Source organism: Giraffa tippelskirchi, chromosome 8 (genome assembly GCF_054371585.1).
Source record: "Giraffa tippelskirchi isolate mGirTip1 chromosome 8, T2T-mGirTip1v1.2.pri, whole genome shotgun sequence".
Taxonomy (NCBI): domain Eukaryota; kingdom Metazoa; phylum Chordata; class Mammalia; order Artiodactyla; family Giraffidae; genus Giraffa; species Giraffa tippelskirchi.
This window is the reverse complement of record NC_137282.1, coordinates 43,341,626-43,369,158: the sequence shown is the minus strand read 5'-3', so window position 1 is coordinate 43,369,158 and position 27,533 is coordinate 43,341,626. Positions and strand designations below refer to the sequence as shown.

The 27,533-nt window shown below is 37.2% G+C and overlaps 1 long non-coding RNA gene across 1 annotated transcript; it reads right to left on the bottom strand.

Annotated features, from left to right (window-relative positions):
- Positions 1-14,566: 14,566 nt before the first annotated feature.
- Positions 14,567-27,259, bottom strand: LOC145516466 (uncharacterized). The gene is made up of 2 exons (XR_014061413.1): positions 27,140-27,259; positions 14,567-14,854 (listed from the first exon to the last, which is right to left on the bottom strand). It is a non-coding gene; the product is annotated as an uncharacterized LOC145516466 (long non-coding RNA).
- Positions 27,260-27,533: the final 274 nt, after the last annotated feature.

Here is a 27,533-nt window from a genome sequence, read left to right as displayed (position 1 = left end):
TTTTAAAAGTGTTGTATTACCCAATTTGAAAGCATTAAAAGGTTTAATTTTCTTCAGTTCAGTTCAGTTCAGTCGCTCAGTTGTGTCCAACTCTTCATGACCCCATGAACTGCAGCATGCCAGGCCTCCCTGTCCATCACCAACTCCCAGAGTTTACTCAGGCTCATGTCCATTGAGTCAGTGATGCCATCCAACCATCTCATCCTCTGTCATCCTCTTCTCCTCCTGCCTTCAATCTTTCACAGCATCAGGGTCTTTTCCAATGAGTCAGTTCTTTGCATCAGGTGGCCAAAGTATTGGAGTTTCAGCTTCAGCAATAGTCCTTCCAATGAATATTCAGGACTGATTTCCTTTAGGATTGACTGATTTGATCTCCTTGTAGGTCAAGGGATTCTCAAGAGTCTTCTCCAACACCACAGTTCAAAAGCATCAATTCTTCAGCACTCAGCTTTCTTTATAGTGCAACTCTCCCGTCCATACATGATTACTGGAAAAACCATAGCTTTGATGTTCTTATTTTATAAAAATACCAAGTGGACACATTCCATATGTATATATATAAATAAAACGACTGAAAATTACAAATATTTGAAGAATGTAAATTTTATTATGTTATTTATTGTTGCTGTTCAGTCATTAATTCATATCCAACTCTTTGTAACCCCATGAAATGTGGCACACCAGGCTTTCCTGTCCTTGACTATATCCCAGAGTTTGCTCAAACTCATGTCCATTGAGTCAGCGATGTCATCCAACCATCTCACCCTCTGTTGCCCTCTTCTCCTTCTGCCCTCAGTCTTTCCCAGCATCAGGGTATTTTCCAGTAAGTTGGCTCTTCACATCAGGTGGCCAAAATATTGAATTTTCAGCTTCAGCACCAGTCCCTCCGATGAATATTCAGGGTTGATTTCCTTTAGGATTGACTGGTTTGATCTCCACCAAGGAACTCTCAAGAGAATTTTGCAGCACCACAATTTGAAAGCATCACTTCTTAGGTGCTCCACCTTCTTTATGATCCAACTCTCACATCCACACATGATGACTGGAAAAACCACAGCTTTGACTATATGGACTCTTTAGTTTCTCTTTGCTTTCTGCCCTTTAAGTGGTATTATCTGCATGTTTGAAGTTGTTAACATTTCTCCTGGCAATCTTAATTCCACCTTGGGATTCATCCATTGTAGTCATTTTTCATAAGGTACTCTACATAAAAGTTAAATAAGCAGGGTGACAATATAAAGCCTTGCTGTACTCCTTTCCCAATTTTGAACTAGTCTGTTGTTCCATTAATTATTATAGTAATGTGGATCTCAAGGGCCTGTTTTTTTTCTTTCATATAATTTTATATAAATAGGACTGATTCACTCAAAATCATCAGAGAAAAGGAAACATATATAAACAAAGGTGCAGGAAACCTAGTAATAAGTTTCACATAGTGAATAATGTTTGTAAAAAAAAACCTAATCAGTTTTCCATTTTTTAATGAAGTAAAGGGGCAAGATGAAAGCTGAAAATGAGGAGAGTGGAGACATGAGGTAATGTATGAGATGCTGACTTAAGACACTGGAAGAATAAATTGAGCAGTATAATATAATTTTTGGCCAACATAAAAGTTCTCTTGTGATGAGTGATAACAAAAAGAAGTCAGTATGATACAGAGGTCAAGTGCAGGCCAGATTTATCTGTGAAGGGCAGGCTCTCAGTAGGTAGAGAATTCCATTTAGTCAGGGTTAAGATTTAGCAAAACAACAACAAACAATGAAGCAAGATAAGGGCAAAAAATTAAGAGAAAGGGGAAGATTATGACTGTTGCGCTTGGAAATTAAGTTTGGAACAGAGAGAAGTGATAATGTGGAGGGAGTGAGGCACAGTAAAGATGCCACAACATCAGTGGATTGAGGTCTCTTCTGGTGGCAAAGAATAAATAAAGATAAGTTAAATAAGAGAGTCTTCTCAGTCTTTGCCAGAATGTATACTTGATTTCTGAGGTTGCATTTCTTCAATTTGACCAGATATATGGAGAATTTTAAATCCAATAAAATGGATTTTCGAATAAAGGAAAATGTTAAAAAACAGATATTAAAAGGATATGATTGGTATACGATAGATACATGATAGCTGTACAGACAAATAGAGTTAAATAATCAAAAACTTAATAAAACAAATGTATAAATTATATCATAACAATTAAATCTTTATGTTTTGGAAAATAAGAACCACAATATAATTTATTTTAGCCCAGCCTCTCTGCCTTGGGTCTATGAAATACCATGTCCACCAAATGATAAGGCAGCTGCCAGTTTGATTCTGAAGCCCCTGGAATAGAACTGGATGCTGACAAAGGAATTTCATTCTCATTTTCACTGAGTTTCTAAGATGTCCTTTCAAATAAATATTCCAACAGTGATAGCAAAAGACTCATCAATCCATGAACGAAAAGATCTGGTTCTGGAGAGTGACAGTGGCGGAATACAGACAATGAAAGAGAGTCGAGTAGAATGCACTTAAGCACCGCATTATGGCTGGCTTTTGGAAATGCAAGTTAAAGTCTAACTGTATAGTCATTTAAGACTATCAGTTTCAGATGTAAGGCAAAAAGTGAATAGTGTCGATTTACAAGGAGACAGAATATTTTATTCTTCACTTGAAAAATAAATGAATCAGATGTTTGATTTTGACAGAATATGAAAAGGGAAATGTATTATTTTTTTAAATGTAGTCATTGAATTGGTTATGCTTTTTATTCCTATTTAAAACCATTTTAAATAGGTTTAAAATCGCTCTCAATTCATTGAGAGTGACTTGACATATGGAAGAATAAATTTGTGATAATAAAATAAATGTAATAATGCAATGATTTTTTAAAAAAATTGCCTTCCAAGTTACTACTTGAGTTTCTATTTTTGTAGGAAAATCTGAATAATGAGACATGGCATAACTTTCATTTTATCAATCTAGTTATCATTTCAACTCTTACACATAACACAGGAACTGTTTGCTTCCTAAGTACACAGATTATGTAGTGATTTGGCATCATTATTGTTGTTTTCATGAGGGTAATAATAAACACATCTCCTATGACGGTGAATATTTTTCTTTTCAAATAATATGTCATGAGATGATACTATTTCAATTTGCTATAACAGTCTTAGGAGAAAATTAAATGCAACATTATAACATGAATATGCAACCAACATATTCTCAACTAAACTTAAATTCTTCTAAGAAAACAAAATATGGAACATTCTTTTGGAAGATGTGCATTAAATGTCAATAACATAGTGAGACTAACATCCTGTGTAGGAAAGAAGAGAACAGCAGAGACAGATGACAATAATTCAGTTTTACATACATCTGACTTCTTTGTCAGAATTAATTAGAAGCACCTTCTAGATAACTGAGTTGCAAGCGTAGTCCCCAATATAAACATGCTTGTGTTTTAGAGATGAGTCTTTCCTCTACTTGATGAAACTAGTTGAGTATGAGTGAGAATTCTGCCTTCTACTACTTCTTTTATATTCTTAGGCATGGCATTTTGATTTAGTAAGCTCTGGAGTTAGCAGGCTTGGGCTTGAATTGAGTTTTTATGTCATGTTAATCGTATATTTAAAACCAGAGCTTGCTCACATCCTTATTGCTACCTCTTTTTCCAAGTACATGGTGAGTTCAAATTCCCAGTTCCCTTGATGTTGAGAGGATCGTGTGAGAATGAACTGGAAAAAGAAGGTATGTCACGTCCAGAATAAACCACTTAGCTCCTGGAGTCTCCTATCTCTCTTTCCCTGTTACCAAAATGGTGGAGGAAGAGTAAGGATAAGATGAACAAATACTAGATGGAGAAGAATTGTCAAAGATGCCCTCCAGATCTCTAGTACACTTTGCATAAGTGGGATTAAATTTGCTGTGTTAAACTACTGAGAAATTTGGTTATATTTGTTACCCTGCAAATTCACATTAGTTATGTGATTTTAGGCTAGAACTTAACCTCCCTCAGTTTTAGTTTTCAATTCTATAATTGAAAAGTTTTGACACAAAGGCATATGAAATGATTGTAATTTTACTTTTTTTTTTATGTTCAAGAAAGTTATTAGATTATCTGTAGAAAGAAAACTGATGTGGACTTTATCTGAATTTTAGATCCTTATGTTACCACTATTTATTCTGACTATATGAAATAAACAAAACCTCATATTTAGTGTTCACTGTGAAGTTTTATTTATTTTTTTTATCTCTTCAGACAAATGTTGACATTTTTCTGAAAGAACCAAAAACAAAATGCCTCATAGAAAAACAAAAACATGTCCCAAAGCCTTCTAGCAAATCTAGAAATGCTAAGATAAGTGAGATCCAGGATTTCTAATTCGCTATCATCCATAAATAAAAGCATAAACTTTAGGAAAGTGGATAATGTCATATTAAAAATGATAACAAACCATTGCAAACTATTGTGTCTCCCCCAAAATTCATATATTGAAACCTAAGCTTCAGTGTAATGGCATTAGGAGATGGGCCTTTGGAAGGCAATTCAAGTTGAAGGAGGTCATGAGGATGGGGTCTTCCTTTTGGATTAGTGCCCTTATAAAAGAAAGAAGATACAGGACACTTCTCTCATTTCCCATGCACATGCGTGGACCAAAGGTCACAGGAGCACACAGTGACAAGGAGGCTGTCTACAAGACTGGAAATCCGCCCACACCTTACTCTTGGACTTCTCTCCTTCCCTGTTTATGTGAGACATAAACAATAGTTGTTAACAATTCTTTAAAAAACACCATATTAATTATCAAAAATTACTGAGCAGTGCAAAATGATGAGGTAGACAAATATTGAGTCAAAGAAGTTGAAGAGTATGTAATCTGAAGAAAAAAGAGAAAAATATAGGAGGAAAAAAGACAGAACATCAGATACATATGGGACAATGTCTTAAGTCTGATTACAGAAAATTAAAATATCAGAAGGAGAAAAAGAGAAGGAGAAAATAAATATAAAAATATAATGGCTTAAATCTCAACTTAAGTGAAGTGTATGAGAACATCATAGTAAAGTAATTAAAAACAAAGATAAAGAGAAATTATTAAAGAGCACCTCAGAAAAATATAAAGATGAACAATTTGAATGACTAGTCTTTTCATCAGAACTTAGAGACAAAAGAAGAAAAAGAATAAAAAAATTCAATACCTGAAAGAAAAATTAATAAATTCAGAATTCTACATAGAGCAAAAATATTCAAGCATGAAATGTAAGTGAAGATATATTAGACGAATAAAAATAAGAATAAAGGTGAAACTATCACAAGGAGAAAAATAGGGATTAATGGAACAGAACTGAGAGTACAAAAATAAGCTCTTAATTTCATAAAAAGCAGATTTAAAACAAAAATGCCAAGGCAGTTCAGTGAGAAAGAGAAGTGATTCGAAGAAATTTTGCAGAATCAACTGAGTAAAGGTATGGGGAAAAAATGTCCCGTACCTCACTCCATACAAAAAATATACTAATTGAATCATAGACTTAAATATAAATGCTAAAAATGTAAGATTACTAATAGAAAATATATGAAAGAATATTTGGGTCCTGATACAAGGGACTATTTCATAGATAGGATGCAAAAACCTTGGATCATAAAAAATGGTAAAGCAAATTTTACCAAATTAACACTATTATTCTTCAAGGGAGATTATGACTAAGATTAAAATATGATACCAAAATGGGGGAAATAATTACAATGTGTTTAATCTTGACAAAGGACCTTTATAATGTATAAAGAACATCCTGGAATGCAAAGGCACATGGACCTTAGGAAGCATCACTATGAACAAAGCCAGTGGAGGTGATGGAATTCCAATTGAATTATTTCAAATCCTAAAAGATGATGCTGTGAAAGTTCTGCATTCAATATGCCAGCAAATTTGCAAAACTCACCAGTGGTCACAGGACTGGAAAAGGTTAGTATTAATTCCAACCCCAAAGAAAGGCAATCCCAAAGAATGCTCAAACTACCGCACAATGATGCTCAAAATCTAGCAAAGTGATGCTCAAAATTCTCCAAGCAAGGCTTCAACATTGGGTGAACTATGAAATTCCAGATGTTCAAGCTGGATTTAGAAAAGGCAGAGGAACCAGAGATCAAATTGCCAACATCTGTTGGATCATAGAAAAAGCCAAAGAGTTCCAGAAAGACATCTACTTCTGCTTTACTGACTATGCCAATGCCTTTGACTCTGTGGATCACAACAAACTGTGGAAAATTCTTCAAGAGATGGGAATACGAGACCACTTTACCTGCCTCTTGAGAAACCTGTATGCAGGTCAGGAAGCAACAGTTAGAACTGGACATGGAACTATAGACTAGTTCCAAATCAGAAAAGGAGAAATGTCAAGGCTGTATATTTTCACACTGCTTATTTAACTTATATGCAGAGTACATCATGAACAATGCTGAGATGGATGAAGCACAAGCTGGAATCAAGATTGCTGGGAGAAATATCAATAACCTCAGATATACAGATGACACCACCCTTAGGGCAGAAAGCAAAGAACTAAAGAGTCTCTTGATGAACATGAAAGAGGAGAGTGAAAAAGTTGGCTTAAAGCTCAACATTCAGAAAACTAAGATCATGGCATCCAGTCCCATCACTTCATGGCAAATAGATGGAGAAACAATGGAAACAGTGAGAGATTTTATTTTTTGGGGCTCCAAAATCACTGCAGATGGTGACTGCAGCCATGAAATTAAAAGATGCTTGTTCCTTGGAAGAAAAGTTATGACCAACCTATACAGCATATTAAAAAGCAGAGACATTACTATGCCTACAAAGGTCAGTCTTGTCCAAGCTCTGGCTTTTCCAGTAGTCATGTATGGATGTGAGAGTTGGACTATTAAGAAAGCTGAGCACCAAAGAATCGATGCTTTTGAACTGTGGTGTTGGAGAAGACTCTTGAGAGTCCCTTGGACAGCAATGAGATCCAACCAGTCTATCCTAAAGGAGATCAGTCCTGGGTGTTCATTGGAAGGACTGATGTTGAAGCTGAAACTCCAATACTTTGGCCACCTCGTGCGAAGAGCTGACTCATTGGAAAAGACCCTGATGCTGGGAAAGATTCAAGGCAGGACCAGAAGAGGACATCAGAGGATGAGATGGTTAGATGGCATCACTGACTCAATGGACATGAGTTTGAGTAAACTCTGCGGGTTGGTGATGGACAGGGAATCCTGGCATGCTGCAGTCCATGGGGTTGCAAAGTTGGACACAACTGACTAGCTGAACTGAACTGAAAGAACCCTTATAGGTCAACAAGATAATGGTTAATTCATGTTACAAAAAGGACACAAAATTTGAGAAGATACTTTCATCACAAAAGATATACATGGAAACATATTTGAAGTAGTTTGTTAGAAAAATATGTTACAAAAAATAAATGAGACAGTAGTACATATCTTAGAATACCAAATATGTTGTGAATGTCTTGCTAAACTGGATATCACACAAACTGTTGGTGGGAATGTAAAAGATACAACCACTCTGAAAAGCAATTGGCACTTTTTTAGAAAGTTAAACAGAGCTACCATAAAACCCAGCCATTTCACTTCTCAGTATTCACCTGCTGCTGCTGCTGCTGCTGCTAAGTCGCTTCAGTCATGTCTGACTCTGTGCGACCCCATGGACTGTAGCCTACCAGGCTCCTCCATCCATGGGATTTTCCAGGCAAGAGTACTGGAGTGGGGTGCCATTGCCTTCTCCGCAGTATTCACCTAAGACAAATCAAAACATGTATTCATAAAAAGACATGTGCTGGAGGAGAAAATGGCAACCCACTCCAGTATTCTTGACTGGAAAATTCCATAAACAGAGGAGCCTGGCAGGCTACAGTCCAAGGGGTCGCAAAGATTCAGACAAAACCGAGTGACTGAATACACAGCACACATAACTGTTTTATTCCGGGTAGTGTGGAGATCTTATAGCAACGAATTGTAATTTATGTGCATTTTAATCTCTACTGTTCAAAATGAGAAATAACATATATTAGATTCATACCTTTCTATTCTAACTGGAACTTGTGAAGGTGGAAGAAATTTATTGATCCTGTGACATTATGATGAGATTACAAAGCTATGCAACTACCCTAAATATTACTTGCAGCTACTCATCATCCACTGAGTAAAGGAGAAGGAGGTGAGGCAGGGCTGGGGCAGCTGACATTTATTAAATTTCAACTCTGTTGGGCATGTGCTAGACACATCTATGTGTATGCTTTCATTTTTAATATGTGGGGAAGTGTAGCAGTACAGGAAGTAAAGTAAAGACAAGAGGAACTATGTGCACATTTATCTCTTTTTTTCTTTTTGTATAGATCATCAACTTTTTAAACTTTTTATATTCTTTTGTCATCCACTTTTGGCCAACCAAATCCTTTGATTGTTTCCAACTCTCTGAGTCACAACTACCTGAGTTTGCTGTATAGTTCTTATGTGGCTAGAGGGACATTTATTGGATTTTTCTGGAGGGGTCGTGTTGGGGAATTAGATTTTAAGTTCTCAGAAGACTATAGTTAACAGTAGTGTATTATATACTTTAAATTTTGCTAAGAGGGTAGATCGTAGTTACATGCTCTTGCCACAAAAACATTTTTAATTAAAAAAGAAGTGGGGCAGGAGACACAAAAGGAAATTTTTATAGGTGATGGATAAGTTTATGGCTTTAATTATAGTGTCACAGGTGTATGTTTCTTTCCAAACTTATCGAGTTTGTATACATTAAATATGTACAGCCTTTTGTATGTCAATCATATCTCAATAAAGTGGTTTAAAAAAAAAAGACATGTGCATGTAAGTCATTGTTTGTAGAAGCCCAAGTTACAAATAGCCCTAGTATTCATAAGCAAGTGAATGGATAAAAATGAAATGGAATAATATTCAGCATTAAAGAAAATGAAGCAACATAGACAAATCATTAACCAAGTGACAGGTATCAGTGGAAAAAATTACACAGATTCCATGATTTCATTTATATAAAATTTGAAGGAACATAAATTATAATGTCAGATTATTGAATATCTATGGTTTGGGACAAAGGAAAGATACATTGAAAAGATATACATGAAATGTTTTTTGGGTTAACAAAGTGGTCTGCATTTCTTTGTACTGTTAGTTTCACAGCTCATATTTTGATATCATTCACTCAGTAGCACATTTTAAATATATGTAGCTTATTGTGCATAAACTGTTCCACAATGCAGTTGGTTAACAAAATTGTAAAAACCTCAGAGATATAGTTAAAACTGAAAATTCACAGTTTTCATTCTCAAGTACTCAGGTAAGTTAAAGAAGAAATAATTTGTGAAAAGAGCAAAATAAGCCTGTGAGGAAAAAATACACAATTAATAAATATAAACATGATTAAATGTTAGAATATACAATTACTAGCATCAATAAATAAATTCAATAGTTGGTACTTTGAAAGAAATCAATTAAATAGATAAACCACTAGCTAATATAATCAAACAAGGGAATAATTTCACAAACATATTGAGGAAACTAATTATAGTACAATATTTTATTCAACTCTATTCAAATAAATTTGAAAATTGACTTCAAATTCTCAGGAAATATAAATTATAAGGAGAACATAAAATATAAACAAACCAATTATCATGGTAAAATTTGAGAAAGCTGTCAAACAGTTCCTTTCCAAAATAAAACAAGACTGATTTTTCTCAAGTGGTTCTATCAAACCTTCAAGATATAAATATTTCTAGTGTCATTTGAATGTTTCCAAACAGAGACTAGAAGAAAAGCTCCCTCTTTCTTTTCTATCAAACTCTCTTTTAAACAAGCTAACCTATTATTTGAATGTGTGTTCTTGGCCCTCTTCAACAGGTTACTGATTTCAGTAAGGGCTGGATGGATTATGGGTAGTGGCCATTGGATTTCTCCATCCATATAGGATTGCTTTACCTGACTTCTCAACTCTTTTAGAAGACTGGCTATAACCTCTGTGAAAATTGAGCTTTGAATGTGTAAGAATGGGTTCCCTCAGAGCATAGAGGCTTCATTGTTGCTGTTCAGTCACTGAGTCTTGTCTGACTCTCTGAAACCCCATGGACTGCAACACTCCAAGCTCCCCTGTCCCTCACCATTTCCAAAATTTTGCTCAGGTTCATGTCCACTGAGTTGGTTGTTATGATGTTCAGTCACCAAGTCATGTCCAAACTCTCCCCAACTCCATGAACTGCAGCACACCAGGCTTCCCTGTCTTTCACTATCTCCCTGAGTCTGCTCAAACTCATATCCATTGAATCAATGATGTCATCCAATAATCTTATCCTCTATTGCCCCCTTCTCCTCTTCCCCTCAATCTTCCTCAACATTGGGATCTTTTCTAATGAGTCGGCTCTTCACATCTGGTAGCCAAAGTGCTGAAGCTGAAGCTGAAGCTTCAGCATCAGTGCCTCCAGTGAATATTCAGGATTAATTTCCTTTAGGATTGACTGGTTTGACCACCTTGCTGTCCAATAGACTCTCAAAAGTCTCCAGCACCACAGTTTGTAAACATCAATTCTTCAGCACTCATCCTTCATTATGGCCCAACTCTCACATCCATACATGACTACTGAAAAAACCATAGTTTGACTATATGAACCTTCGTCTGAAAAGTTATGTCTTTGCTTTGTAATATGCTTTCTAGGTTTGTCATAGTCTTCCTCCAAGGAGCAAGTGTCTTTTAATTTCAAGACCGTAGTCACCAACCACAGTGATTTTGGAGCCCAGGAAAATAAAAGCTGTCACTGTTTCTACATTTTCCCCATCTATTTGCCATGAGGTTATGGGACCAGATGCCATGATCTTCGGTTTTTGAATGTTGAGTTGTCACTCTCCTCTTTTGTCCTCATCAAGAGTCTGTTTAGTTCATCTTCACTTTCTGCCATTAGTGATATCATCTACATATCTGAGATTGTTGATGGTTCTTCCAGCAATCTTGATTCCAGCTTGTGAGTCATACAGCCTTGATTTTGCATAATGTACTCTGCATAGAAGTTAATTAAGCAGGGTGATAATATACAACCTTAATATATATAACTTGATACATACAACCTTGACGATATAAAATTCTTTTCCCAATTTTAAAACAGTCTGTTGTTTTTTGCAATGTTCTAACTGTTGCTTCTTGATCTGCATACAGGTTTCTAAAGAGACACTTAAGGTGGTCTGGTATTCCCATCGCTTTAATATTTTCCAGTTTGTTGTGATCCATATAGTCAAAGGCTTTAGTATAGTCACTGAAGCAGAAATAGAAGTTTCTCTTGGAATTCCCTTCTTTTCTCTATGAGAGAGTATATGCTGGCAAGAGGCAATTCAGTTTTGGACATCTCACAACTATTAAACAAAGAAATGATTTTCTCTGACACTAGAACCACCTAGGATTTCCATGTTAGGTAGTTAGAATAGGAAAAGGGAGTCCAAAATGGCTAAAAGACAAAGAAGGGAAGTTCAGTTCAGTCACTCTTTGTGACCCAAAGGACTGCAGCGTGCCAGGCTTCCCTGTCCATTACCAACTCCTGGAGCATACTCAAACTCATGTCTATTGAATCGGTGATGCCATCCAGCTATCTCATCCTCTGTCGTCCCCTTCTCCTCCCGCCTTCAATCTTTCTCAGTATCAGGGTCTTTTCAAATGAGTCAGCTCTTCGCATTAGGTGACCAAAGTATTGGAGTTTCAGCTTCAGCATCAGTTCTTCAAATGAATATTCATGACTAATTTCCTTTAGGACAGACTGGTTGGATCTCATTGCTGTCCAAGGGACTCTCAAGAGTCTTCTCCAACACCACAGTTCAAAAGTATCAATTCTTCAGAGTCAGTTTACTTTATAGTCCAACTCTCACATCCATACATGACTACTGGAAAAACCAGAGCTTTGACTAAATGGACCTTTGTTGGCAAAGTGATGTCACCACTTTTTAATATACTGTCTAAGTTGGTCATTGCTTTTCTCCCAAGGAGCAAGCATCTTTTAATTTCATGGCTGCAGTCACTATCTGCAGTGATTTTGGAGCCCAAAAAAATAAAGCCTCTCACTTTCTATTGTTTCCCCATCTATCTGCCATGAAGTGATGGGACTGGATGCCATGAGCTTAGTTTTCTGAATGTTGAGTTTTAAGTCAACTTTTTCACTCTCCCTTTTCACGTTTATCAAGAGGATCTTTAGTTCTTCTTTGATTTCTGCCATAAGGTTGGTGTCATCTGCATATCTGAGGTTATTGATATTTCTCCCAGCAATCTTGATTCCAGCTTGTGTTTCATCCAGCCCAGCGTTTCTCATGATGTACTCTGCATATAAGTTAAATAAGCAGGATGACAATATACAGCCTTAACATTCTCCTTTCCTGATTTGGAGCTAGTCTGTTGTTCCATATCCAGTTCTAACTGTTGCTTCTTGATCTGTGTACAGATTTCTTAGGAGGCAGGTAAAGTGGTCTCGTATTTCCATCTCTTGAAGAATTTTCCACAGTTTGTTGTGATCCACACAGTCGAAGGCTTTGGCATAGTCAATAAAACAGAAGCAGATGTCTTCCTGGAATGCTCTTGCTTTTTCGATGATGTAAAAGATATAGGCATTTTGATCTTTGGTTCCTCTGCCTTTTCTAAATCCTGCTTGAATATCTGTAAGTTCATCGTTCATGTACTGTTGAAGCCTGGTTTGGAGAATTTTCAGCATTACTTTACTAGCGTGTGAGATGAGTGCAGTTTTGGGGTAATTCGAGCTTTCTTTGTCATTGCCTTTCTTTGGGATTGGTATGAAAACTGACATTTTCCAGATGTGTGGCCATTACTGAATTTTCCAAATTTGCTGGCATATTGAGTGCAGCACTTTCACAGCATCATCTTTGAAAATTTGAAACAGCTCAACTGGAATTGCATCACCTCCACTAGCTATGTTCATAGTGATGTTTCCTGCTTACTGATGTTCTTGCTTACTGCTCAGACAAACTTTGCTTACTGCTTCCTATACAATGTCATGAACCTCTGTCCATAGATTTTCAGGCACTCTGTCTATCATATCTAATCCCTTGAATCTATTTGTCACTTCTACTGTATAATTATAAGGGATTTGATTTAGGTCATACCTGAATGGTCTAGTTGTTTCCCCTACTTTCTTCAATTTAAGCCTGAATTTGGAAATAAGGAGTTCAATCTGAGCCACAGTCTGCCCTCAGTCTTGTTTTTGCTGACTGTATAGAGCTTCTCCAACTTTGGTTGCAAAGAATATAATCAATCTGATTCCAGTATTGACCATCTGGTGATGCCCATGTGTAGAGTCTTCTCTTGTGTTGTTGGAAGAGGGTGTTTGCTATGACCAGTGCATTCTCTTGGCAAAACTCTATTAGCCTTTGCCCTGCTTCATTCTGTACTCCAAGGCCACATTTGCCTGTTACTCCAGGTGTTTCTTGACTTCCTACTTTCGCATTCCAGTCCCCTATAAGGAAAAGGACATCTTTTTTGGGTGTTAGTTCTAGAAGGATTAAAGGTTTACTGAGCATGACCCTGCCCATCAGAAGAAGACCCAGTTTCCCTCTCAGTCTCTCCCATCAGGAAGCTTCCATAAGCCTCTCATCCTTCTCCATCAGAGGGCAGACAGAATGAAAACAACAATCACAGAAAACTAGCCATCTGTTCTCATGGACCACAGCCTTCTCTAACTCAATGAAACTATGAGCCATGCCATGTAGAGCCACCCAAGACAGATGGGTCATGGTAGACAGTTCTGACAAAATGCGGTCCACTGGAGAAGGGAATGGCAAACCTTTCAGTATTCTTGCCTTGAGAACTCCATGAACAATATGGAAAGAAGGGAAAAGCTGAAAATGGAACAAAGGAAGGTCAGAGGACCAGAGTATGGACCTCAGGTAAAACAAGCAGCCCTTCTGACTTGTCCAGTTTACATAGGGCAGGCTCAGGGTGGAGGAGACAAATGTATAAAAGGAGGAAGCCTAGAAGGATCGAGGCCTCTCTTCTCTTTGTCTTTTGGGTTGGCCTGCCCTAACTCCTTGAGGGTGTACTAGCCTTTGTTTTCCCTAATAAAACTGAGCTGTAGCACTGATTCATCTGTTGCTTCGGTGAGACAGAACTGAGGAAATTACACACTCCCCTGACATTCACTACTGAGTTAAGCTGGTCTTCTCTTTTCCTCTTCCACTCTCCTGGACAAGACTGATCCTATCTTAATTAGGCTTAAATTCTTATAATATCTTTTCTTCCTATTTAATTTTTAAGCCAATCCATTTTTCTTATACACTATGTCTATAGTCAACTCATTCATTAAATATAATTTAACATATTTATATTATATAAATTTAAAGTGGCATATCGTGAATCAGTTGATGTTTATTCTACATAAAATATTTTAGTAATTTCTCTCTACAATTTTTAAAGTTTTACCTACTAAAACATTTATTGTTGTATTCAACCCTGCTACATGAAATAAATTATAATTTGATCATTGCCAAAGGGAGGGAAAAAAATATGAAGCTGCATCCTGATTAACAGTAAATGATAGAATAATTTTCCAGTACTTTTATTGTGAGAAAATATATGTAAAGTGACCTTTGACACTTTAGTCATTTTAAGTATATGTTTCCATGGAAGTATATTCACTTTGTTGTGCAACCATCACTGCTATCCATCTCTAAAACTTGGCTAAGTTCAGTTCAGTCGCTGAGTCATGTCAGACTCTTTGCAACCCCATGGACTTCAGCAACCAGGCTTCCTTGTCCTTCACCAACTCCCAGAGATTGCTCAAACTCGTGTCCATCGAGTCCATGATGCCATCCAATCATCTCATCCTCTGTCGTCCCCTTCTTCTATTTTGAAATACAAATGAATACAAAATTGTATTGACCTATTTGACCTTTCTGTGATGCAGGGAGAGAAGGGAAACAAATTTAATTTTTAAAACATTTAAACATTTTAATCATAACCACTCACAATTTAAGTTTTAACATTTTTAACAAGCAACCATCACTAGTTCTACGACTGTAATGATAAAACAACCAAAAAGAGATATGTCTTTTTATGGAAAGATTATTTCACCCCTGGCAAAGTAGTGATTATACAGATATAAACAGAAATAACGCAACACCTTACAATTTTAGATTCATACATAAATATTAATTATAGAAAAAAGCAATTCAAAAATTTAAAACAAAATGTACAAAATGATTCATTCATTCTGCAGATGGTTTCCAATTCAAAGTGAATTACTGCCAAGACATATATAACAATTTAAAATAAAAAATCAGTATATGTAATTTCAAAGTTTTCTGAATCTTTGGTTGTTATTGATGAAATGAGAATTACAAATTTCCAGTTTTTATAGACAAATTGCTATATATATGTGTGTATGTTCAATATATCATAACTTGATAAATTTTTATGTCTGGTCTAAAATCCCAGATTTTAAAAATAAATTCTCTTAATCCTTCTAGTTTGACTTTCTTCTACAGTATAAATTTTATATTTTCAACCTATAACATATAACACATATATCTGAATTTCAGTTTAGAAGCATTTTTTAATTTTTACTTTATATTGGAATATAGTTACAATATTGTGTTAGTTTCAGATGTATAGCAAAGTGAGTCAGTTATACATATACATGTATCTATTCTTTTTCAAATTCTTTTTCCATTTATGTTATTATAAAATATTTAGCAGAGTACCCTGTGCTCTACAGTAGGTCCTTACTGGTTATTTATTTTAAATATAGTAGTGTGCACATATCTATCCCAAACTCCCAATCTATCCCTACTCCCACCCTTCCCCCTGGTAATCGTAAGCTTGTTCTCTAATATACTGTATTTCTCTAAAAGGAAATGTATTTCTACATAACATATTCTTGTTTTCATAAATCATGAGTAGCTCCCTTCTCATTTTTCAGAATCATACAAAAATCATATATTTTTAAAATGCAAAGTATGAATGTTATCTGGAAAGCCTCAGGAAAGAGATGTCAAGGCCTGACTAGTTAGAAATAATTCAGAATATTAAAAACCATTTCCCCAGAATGCTTTGCTCGTTTACAAACTTCTTCCTATTTTGTCTAAAATACTATGTTAAGTGAAAAACTGAAAGCGTTAGTGACTCAGTCTTGTCTGACTCTTTGTGACACTGTGGACTGTAGCCCATCAGGTTCCTCTGTCTGTGGAATTCTCCAGGCAAGAACACTGCCTGGATAGTCATTCACTTCTCGACCGAGGGATTGAACCCGGGGTTTCCTGCATTGTAGGCTGATTCTGTACAGTCTGAGCCGCAAGGAGGCACACGTTAGTAAAATGATTGCATTTTTTAAATTGAGATTCAAAAGTTAGTCTCCAAAATGCAAAGCGCTCATGGTGAATGCACACACTTTCTCCCATCATCTCCTATATTGGTCAGATTTAGTCAGAAAAGCACAAATCGTTATTCCAGACATTAAGGGACTGAATGCGGGTAATTCGTGGCTTATACAACCACTGGAGAACCTGAAGTAGCAAATGTCCAGGAGACGCTGAGAAAGTAGAGAAGTACGAGAGATGCAGGCAAGTTGTCCCTGAAGACTTCAGCTGCTCGACCCATTGAAATGAGTGACTCTGCTGAGGACAGAAGGGACATTTTAGTAAAGCTGAAAGTTGGCTGCTGACTGCATCCGTGGGCCTGTTCACAGTTTCCACTGGTGAATAATTACTTTGGATTACCTTCCAACTTCCAAATCTTGCATGAGTATCTCTCATTAGGAGAATCTAAACTGGAACTCGAATATACAGAAATGAATGCAGAAAAATGCAAAGGCCATTTAGCACCCTTCTATGAGAAGAAACTTCTATGTTTGTAGACTGAAGATGTAAAAAAGCCTATGTTTGTAGATTTAAGATGTAAAAAGACATCTTTTCTAAGCCTCCCAAAGCAAAGAAAAGCAACCTTAGATTTTCCTAGGGTTATTTGAATTGCTTATTTAATTAACATTTGAGTAACTGGTTAACAATGCTTGTCACTCAAATTTATTTCCAATATAAGTGTCATGAATTCAGAGGAAAACTTTTAGTAATTGGCAGAACATATCACAAGCGTCAGGAATACAATGACTTCAGAGGTTCTAGATAGGCGGTAGAGATGGAGAAGTAAAACAAATGTTACAAAACAGCCTTATGAATGACAAGGTAAATGTGCGTAGAGAGTGCCAGGAGAGCGAGCAAGTAGTCACATGTAATTACCACCAAATGAGTAAGACTTCAAATAGTATTCAGATAATGAGGCTGATTTTGCCAAATAAAACTTAATTTCAGTATATTCTGCTCGATAACAAACTGTCTGATATGTACCTGCAGGACTTGTGAGCTTAAGCACGGGTTCAATTTGCATTCAATAATGAAAATTTTCAGGGTTAGAAAATTAGGAAAATTTTAACAGATTACTTTGATTTTATCAAAAAGTTTAAGGTTTCAAATCATTCACTGACCCTATCTAGTAAGATGGGTTCCCAGGTGGCACAGTGGTAAAGAATCTGCCTGTCAATACAGGAGACACAAGAGACATGGGTTCAATCCCTGGGTCAGGAAGATCTCCTGGAGGAGGAAATGGCAATCCACTCCAGGATTCTTGCCTAGAAAATTCCATGGACAGAGGTACCTGGCCGGCTACTGTCCACAAGGTTGCAAAGAGTCAGACACGACAGTGACTGAGCACACACACAGGCTTACCACTAGTAAGACAGATGAAATTTTCCTTATTTACACGCAGACTGCTAGTACTCTGCTTAGAGTAAGATAATCACTTGGAATCGGGTTCAACTAGCATCTATACATCAGTTATGATGCTCCAGAGTGCCAAAAACATTGCATGAATATCCATTTAATTCATTTGACATCAAGGTCTCTATATATAGAACAAAAAATTTATGTGTATGTTGGAATGTTAGTATGCCAAAGTGTGTGTGTGTGTGTGTGCTTGTATTACCCACAGTCTGCCAAGTGCTCCCTCTACTCCTATATTGACTCCTAAGTCTAGAACACATTAACTTTCTTCTTTCTTACTTTCAATACTCTATTAAGGTTGTAGCTATTTCCCTTTCACATGTTAAGCATAAGATTTGTGCTACAAGTTGGACCTCCCAGATCAATCTTTTCACTAGAAGAAGCCATAATTTTAATATCAGAATTTGCATGATAAACAAAATCTTGTAGTTTTCACTAGAACTCCAGGCACTTTAAAAGTTTTAATAACTCAGTATATTTTAAATGACCTTGATGTTCAGGATCCACTAGACCACATCTACTTTCAGTCTATCTCAGGTAATCCTTCTTACCTGTTACCACAGATTAAGTTGAGTAGATGGGGAGCTTGTGTGCAAAGATCTACTGGGAAGAGCTCTGAGTAGCTCTATAAAGAAGTAGGGGAAGGAATGTAGGGAGGACAGCAGATCAAGAAGGTCACTTGCAAAGGCCACCGGGGAAATCTGATGTTGAGATAACCTTTCCAAGATAACAGACTGAGGCAAGGAGGCCAGCCTTTCATAGACCTGCCTCAGCTAATCATTGGCAGAGGCTGCCTGCATGCACTCAAGATTATTAGCACAGCAGATCTGACTGCTGTCCGATTAAAAGCCTGTTTACAAGGGTGGCCTTTGTCTCACATCTGGGAAGAATCTTCCTGCAATGCAGGAGACCTGGGTTTGATGTTCAGGTCAGGAATATCCCCTGGAGAAGGAAATGGGAACCCACTTCAATATTCTTGCCTGGGAAATCCCATGGACAGAGGAGCCTGGCAGGCTACAATCCATGCAACTGCAACAGAGTCGGACACGACTTAGCGAGTAAACAACAAGCCCCCTCCCCATCTGATAAAAGCCGTCCACTGTGCCTATGCTATTCATACACACAATATGATTTGTGAACCCCGATTTTCTTCTGAGAGCATGGAATTTTGGTTCCTGCCAAGCAGAGGGTGCCTACATGATCAGTCCTCAGTAAAAGTCCTGGGCCATTAGCCTCTAATTAACTTCCTGGTAGACAATGTTGCACATGTGTTGCTGCAACTCATCCCTGGGAAAAGGAGCACTTCCTTTGTGACCCCTGGGAGAAGACTCTTAGAAGTTTGTACCTAGTTTCCTCTGGATTTTGCTTTCTGTGCCTTTTTCCTTTGGTGATTTTGCTTTGTATCCTTTTGTTGTAATAGATCATAACTATGAGTATGACTACAGGCTGAGTCTTATGAGTCTTCTTGCCTATGTTCATGCTAAGTCACTTCAGTCCTGTCTGACTCTTTGCAACCCTAGGGAGTGTAGCCCACCAGGCTCTTCTGTCCATGGGATTCTCCAGGCGAGAATACTGGAGTGGGTTGCCATGCCCTCCTCCAGGGGATCTTCCCTACGCAGGGATCAAACCCGTGTCTTTTGGTGGCTCCTGCATCACAGGCGGGTTCTTTACTACTGAGCCACTGGGGAAGTCCATGTGTCTTCTTAGTGAACCATCAAACCTGGGGGGTGGTCCTGAGGACCACCAAAACACCACCGAAGAGAGCTTAAATTAGCACAAGGCAATTCCCTGTGGCAAAGGGCAATTCCCAGTAAGGAGGCTTTGAACCGTTTGAAGCTGATACCTCCATGTGTGTGAAGTATGTCAAATTCAGAGGACACAGATGGAAAGTCATTGTATCCAATAATATGAATACCTGGGATACTCAGATCCACATGCCTTTTCTCTCACTTGTGGCCCATGTATGGAGAACATCCCCAGAATTCTGGTTAGTCTTATTCCCTGGAGCACCAACAAAAGACAGCTTAGTTGTTGCGAGGATAACCTCTATTGAGGCAGACTAACTCAAGAGCATAACTGAGATTTGTCAACTCCTCCTCACTCCTTTTCATCAAAGTCTCTCAAATTCTGCTCTCATGTTCCTTGTCTAGGCACTTTGTTAGGTGGAAATCACCCAGAAATTCTTCCCTAAGCGTTCTAAATTTCTCGGTCTTATGTGTTTTTTAAACAGTGCCTACTACAATATTCATTCTCTTAAAAAAAAAAAAAAAAGATATAGGGCAATCAAGAAATTCATCGGTAGCTAATTTGACCTCCAGAACTATTTTTCTTTGCTCCTATTCTATGATAGCAATGTTACTTCTTCTTTGTGTCCAGAACAAATTACCCCCATCAGTAAGACAGTTTTTTATTTGCCTGATGACCTCTTGGAATGAGGAGTCTGAAGTGACAGGGCAGCAGTTATATTGAAGTACCTGCTTCTATTTGGAGTCCTAAGTCACTAAGTGGAGATACAAATAAATTACAGAGGTGTTAATAACTATTTGTTGGGTAAAACCGAAGGGAAAGGATGTGAATTAACGAATGATTATTGACACTTTCCCGTGTGCAGACAGTGAGGAAGGGAGGTCAAAAATGAAGAACAATGAGTAATCTATATATAAGTTATATGGATAAGTAAAATCCTTCCTGCGTTTTTTCTTTTTGGAGAGAAATATAATTTTAAAAATGAAATTTTCAGTGCTACCAGGTGGTATCAGAAATTATACATCTCTGTTGTTATGGAAAACTGTATTCTCCACCCACCCTGTTGACCTTTTTTTCCCTTAAGATTCAGCCATATGTCTTTAATATGCAAGCTGGTGACTGAATAGAGAAAATCAAACTGCACAAAAGTTTTGAATTTTTAATTTAAAGCCATGAAGTATAACTGTACCTGCTTAGCCATGTTGTAAGGGATAGTTGTCATTTCTTCACTTTTCTATGATCTTTTATCCCTTTAGAAGAACCTGTACATCTGCCTTGGAAATTTTTTTGGTAGGGGGGATTGATATCTACTGTTTGCAACATATAATGTTGCTTCTGTAATCATGCTGCTATAAAAACAATAACTTTTCTATTTGTATTTGCTTTGAGCTTTGTCAGCTCTCCACAGTAATATATTATGGAAAGCATCTATGAAAAATTGCCTTACAAAAAAAAAGGAAAAAAAATGTTTTAGAGATGCCATCCATTATGTTTTTTTTTTTTTTTCTACTGCGTTAGAGAATCTTGCCATTTTCTTACACCCAAATTTTAATTATTCCTGCTACTTCCCTGTTCTAAAACTGAATCAGTAGCACACAGGGACTAGAAGCTACTATTCCCCTGATAATATATAGTAAAATCAATTCAATTACAAATGCAGATTTCTTCACAAGCATTGAGTATATACTATAAAAATTTTCTGAATATTTCCATATACGATCTATAATCACCATAAAACCTACTTCAGAGGATATTTAATAATTGCAAATAAGTAGTTCTCAATCCATAGACATGAGTTTGAGCAAACTCAGGGAGACAGTGGCGTGCAGGGAAGCCTGGGCATGCTGCAGTTCATGGGGTCACAAAGAGTCAGACTCAACTGAATGATTGAACAACAACAATGTTCTCAATCCAGTGCAACTACCATGCACACAAGTGAAAACACACATGACAAAAGACATCTGGAGAAATTTTAAATTGTCATGACTGCAGTGAGTACTGCTAGAGCCTACAGGTATATGGCAGGTATGTTACAAGCCTCCTCTCAACAGGGGAGCCCCTCTCAACCAAGAATATGATGATGTGACTGATGTGCTCAGATGTGTCCAACTCTTTGTGACCCATGGACTGTGGCTCGCCAGGTTCCTCTGTCCATGGCATTTCCCAAGCAAGAAAATTGGAGTGGGGTATCATTTCCTCCTCCAGGGGATCTTCCCAACCCAGAAATTGAACCTGAGTCTCTTGCATCTCCTACACTGGCATATGGATTCTTTACCACTAGCACCGCCTGGGAAGCCCTTCTTTGTGACCCCATGGACTGTAGCACATCAGGCTCTGCTGTCCATGTAATTCTCCAGGCAAGTATATGGGAGTGGGTAGCCATTTCTCTTCTCCAGGGGATCTTCCCAACCCAGGGATCAAACCCTGGTCTCCAGCATTGCAGACAGATTCATTACCATCTGAACCATGAGGGAAGCCCCAACCAAGAATATTCCAGTCCAAAACAGCAACTGTGCTGAAGTTGATAGCATTTGTTTCAAATATTCTCCTATTATTAAAAAGATGAAAGTTTAATTGAAAATGCCAACTTTAATGGAATTAGCAAATGAATCTTAATAATAGCCCTGCTATTGATAAAGTATTTTGAAGTTTTCTTTTGGTTTACACTTTTGTTTATTTATCTTTTAAGCCTATTACTTTCACAGTATTCTGAGTTTATTCTGATGATGATATTAAGAAATATCATTTATATAACATACAAGATGTTTGAAATTACACGTCATTATTTTAGACTTCCCAGGTGGTGTTACTGGTAAAGAACCCACCTGCCAGTGCAGGAGACTTAAGAAACATGGGTTTGATCCCTGGGTCAGGAAGATCCCTTGGAGGAGGGTGTGGCAATTCACTCCAGTATTCTTGCCTGGAGAATTCCATGAACAGAGGAGCCTGGTGGGCTACAGTCCATAGGATCACAAAGAGTTGGACATGGCGGAAGCAATTTAGCATGTACACCCGTCATTATTTTGTAAAGCTCAAATTTCTCATTAATTAAAAAATACACTAGAATAAATATTTTATTGCATCTTTTAATTTACATTTTCTTTTTTTATTTCTATCACTTTAAAATGCAAATGTTGTTTTCTACTGTATTGCTTCTATTCTTGAAGTAATATTGAAAAGCATTATTAATGCTTAGTTTGTGTGATAAATGGGACATTCAGACTAATTTATATACAGTCAAGTAAACCAAGTACTAAAATTAAAAACAAAATAAAACAATAAATCATCCCCATTAAGATAGTAGGCATATTGGAATATGCAGAAGTTTATTGAGTATTACCTAGGGCTCATAAGTAAGGTAGAATGTTGGTAAGGTTGTAAAACACATGAAAATAGAGATATTGCTTTAGTTTGAAAGTAACAAGGAAAATTGCAACTGAGTTTGTGAAAATTGCTTTCCTTTTAAGTTCCAGAATGTTATATTTCAACTTGACTAATTCTTTATATTTTTAATCAGTTTATTTCTCCTGAACTGATTTCTTCTTTGTTCTTTCCCATAGAACAAAGGTCATATTTACAAATTATATTAATGCATATTTACAGATCATATTAATGCACTTCATCTGACACTATATCTATCAGTAAATTCATTTTAGACATTATTGTGATGAACTCTTTCTTAGGAGATAGTAGTAATTTTTCCTTTCTTTAAAACAGAGAAATATATAAGTAACAAACATACTCCCACTTATTTTTACGAAGCAGAAGACTATAAAGCACTGTCAATTCTAGAAAGCATACATTTGTTCCTAGATACAGCTAATTGTTGGTAAGTATCTAGTAATATATTCTGTTTATATAAATCTTTAAGCAGACTCTGGTTAATTTCCATATTTTAATTTGAGGACCTTTGGGAAAAAATAAATTACAATAATGTCCTGCCCATTAATCCTATAAAAGTGCCCACATAGCCTAAATTGCTATTTTATTATGCAAAGTATGTGAACAGAAATTTTAAGATCAGTGTTGATCAATAATCACTGATCTCACATAAAATCATGTTTAGATAAATGGCAGTTGCCTGAATTAATTAAAACCAGAATTCATAAGGTTTTCTCAAGAAAAATAATGCAAAACTGAATGATTGCATTGTATTGTCATTTTTTAAAAGAAATTGTGACTTGGCTATTCTATCATTTATACTCAAAAAGGACTCTAATTACTAGAATAAATATTGGATCTGAAAAATGTGATAAAATCATAATCAACTATACACAGAAGATGCAAAAGAAAAAAGTATCTTAGTGATTGTATGAGCTAAAGCACAATGTCAATATTTATTAAAGAGCAATGTGGGCCTCTGGGAGAATGAATGGACTCATTTTATACGTCTCCCCTTTCTACCACGTTTTCACTTCACCTGCTCTTTCGGTGCATCAGAATCAATGCAAAGGACAATATATTGTAACATAGACCAAGTAGAAGACAAGAAAATCTACATGAAGAGAAAAACATTTTTAGTCAAGCTCTTCGGTTGTATGTCTTGCTATGAGATTAAGAGTTAAGAAATGCCAAGCTATCTATTTTTTCTCATTTCAGGGAGGTCTGGATTTGAGAATTAAAACAGGGCTAGCCACTGGGAGAAAATTTTTGTACTTACTTAATAAGAACATGTGTTTTTCTAAATAGAAAATATTGTGGAAATTTGGGGATTGGGTATGAAACTGAGCAATAAAGGGGACAGATGAATTAAACTATACTGTTTTTGTTCTACCTCTAGACTTACTTCTAGTCTAGGAAAAGGGATTTCTTGATCTAGTTGACAAATTTATTAGATTTTGTTCAAAAGGCACAATTTTACCTGAACTTAAGCCATTGTTAGTTGTATATTCTATCTTCATTGTGCCTTTATTTTCCTCAGGGACTTTTGAGGTGAAAGGAAACTAGTTAATAATCAAATTTAAATATAGGTAGCATTATTTTACATCTCTTATCATAATATTTATTCCTTTTCTCAGCAGCTAGAGGATAAAGAGATCATTATTATGCATGTTGACTGAACACATATTTAATAAATGAGGAAATAGTTACATTTGATAAAATATATACTGAAAATCTTTTAGAAAACAGAAGGATCTAGGGATTTAATGATAACAATGTAAGTTTATGTGGATCTGTACTTGATTAAAGGCTTCTCGAGTGGCTCAGTGGTGAAGAATCCACCTGCCAATGCAGGAGACTCAGGTGGGATCCCTGGGTTGGGAAGATCCCCTGGAGAAGTATGAGGCACCCCACTCCAGTCTTCTTGTCTGGGGAATCCCATGGACAGAGGGGCCTTGCGGGCTACAGTCCCTGGGGTCTGTAAGAGCCCAGAAATGACTGGGCAACTAAGCGTGAACTCACATAGTTCATTGAATGAATTCACTGAATTCATGTCAATAAATAGATTGAAATTAATCTGCAGGAAGATGTTTAGATACACACCAACAGAGCCTACCCTGTTCAACACTTGTATCAGTTCCTGGAACAGAAACTGGCACAGCGAGTGGATCTGAAGGTGAAGCTAAATTGAGATATATTAGAAAACGCATTAGCTGACAGAATCAGGATGTGAAGGAATATTGATGCGTTAGATGGACCAAAGCAAATTAAAGGAAAGGTAAAGAGAATAAATGTAAAGGATTAAGCTTGGTTCCAAAGAAACAATTATAGGAACATAGAATAAAGAAAAATAAGTCTTCACACCAGCATATGTGAAAAAGACATATGAATTCTAGGTTACTGTGGCATTTATATGCTTCTACTGCATGATGTGAAAACTGCAAATTTGATCTTAGGCTCTAAACATAAATACAGAACAGAAAGTGAGTAATTTGATGGTCCCACTGTAATCTCACACTAAAACGTGCATTTAGGTTTAAAAAATTTGCATACCAGATTTTGAAAGAAATAGTTAAAATAGGATAAATTTTTAGAAATGGATGGTTCAAGATAATACTTTACTATAATAAATAAATAATTAAAAAGGAAAAGGAAACTTTTACAAGTATTTAAACACCTTGCTCTAGAATGAAAATATTAGATAAGCATTACACAATTCCAGAGGAAAAAATAGGTACATAAATAGAAAATATAGGTAGAGGTTCCACATAAATATAGAAAATTTTGAATATTTAATATGATAATGGAATGGCTCTGTTAGTTTGGGATTTCACAAAGCAGACACAAAGTTGTAATTAGAATGTAAGAGATTTAATGGGAAAACTGCCTATGAAAGATCATGGGGAGGGAAAACTATGAATAGATAAGAAGACTCATCAAATCATAATGCAGGCCTGACTCCAATGAAAAGAGAGGTGTAAAGAAAGAGAACTGAGTAGGAGAAGCCTCCTATTGCAGTGTAGGTTGTAGAGAATCTTGGTGGCACAGTGGTAAAGAATCCACTTGACACCTGCAGGAAATATGGGTTTAATCCCTGGATCGGGAAGATCCCCTGGGGTAGGAAATGGCAACTCACTCCAATATCCTTGCTTGGAAAAGTCCATAGACAGAGGAGCCTGGCGGGCTACAGTGCATGGAATCACAGAGAATCGCCATCACTGAGCGATAGAGCATGCATACAAAAGGGAGAGCCCCACAGGAGTCTGTTAGAAGAGCCATTAGAGGAAGCGGTGCTTGGGCAGGACAAGGTAGGGCTCTAGGACAGCTGTCTTGCTCAGGCAATGGCAAGGTACAGCCTCAGTATGGTGTGGCTTCAGTACGAACACTGGAGGATTCCAACATGTTGGCAGTTGGAGACTGTCTGATAGCTCCAGTCCTTTGCTTAAGAGTTGAAAAATCTTCCATCCCATGAAAGAAACCCCTAGTCACATACACTATGCCCCGTTTGAGCTACCATCATAGAGAACATTAATATACAGGCATCTGTTAGGTCTTCCAGAAAACAGACCCAGAAACTAAGTTAGGAGCACATATTTACTGGAGACCAGCACCTGCGAGAGGAAGAGGGAGTTATTTAGCATGTTCAGGGGGAGGCCACAGACATATGCAGATCTGAAAAAGGTCTCTGCCAGCTAAACCCAAGACTTCTAGAGCAAGACTGTCCACTAGGGACTTCCCTGGTGGTCCAGTAATTAAAAGTTCACCTTGCAATATAGGGGACACAGGTTTGATACCTGATTAGGAAACTAAGATCCCATGTACCACACAACCCACCTACTGAGGCCAGGACCCACCGCTGTTGCTACTGCCAAGTTGCTTCAGTCGTGTCCAGCTCTGTGCAACCCTATAGATGGCAGCCCACCAGGCTCCCCTGTCCCTGGGATTCTTCAGGCAAGAATAATGGAGTGGGTTGCCATTGCCTTCTCCTCCAGGATCCACTAGAGAGAAGCAATTAGAGAAGCCTGTGTGCCACAACTAAGATCTGATGCAGCCAAATAAATAAATAAATATTTAAAAAGACTACCCACTAGAGGAGTCCCTAGCTGGGTAGAAATAGTAAGACTCTTTTTAGCATTATTTCACCTAGCTATTATTTGGAGCCATCTTGAGAACTATGGCCTCAGCTCAAATGCTGAGGAGTTAAAGCCATGGGCAGTCAGCTAACCACACCTGCAGTGTGCTCCCTCTTGAAGGAGGATGTGGTGCCATGGAGTCCACTGTTTGCTCCACACAGTTCCACTTCTCTACTCATGTTCAGGCTGCAGCTCCTCCAGCCTTCCAGTGGTTGTCTCTTCCTACATATGAGTTTAAAGGAGGAAGGTTAATGAGACAGCTCTCATTCCTGCAGTTGGTTTGGAGACGACAGCTCATCATTGTTGCTTCTCAGTCACTAAGTCATGTCTGACTCTTTGTGACCTCATGGACTGCAGCACGCCAGGCTCCTCTGCCCTTCACTATCTCCCAGAGCTTGCTCAAACTCATGTCCACTGAGTCGATGATGCCATCCAAACATCTCATCCTCTGTCACCCCCTTATCCCCCTGCCCTCAATCTTTCCTAGCATT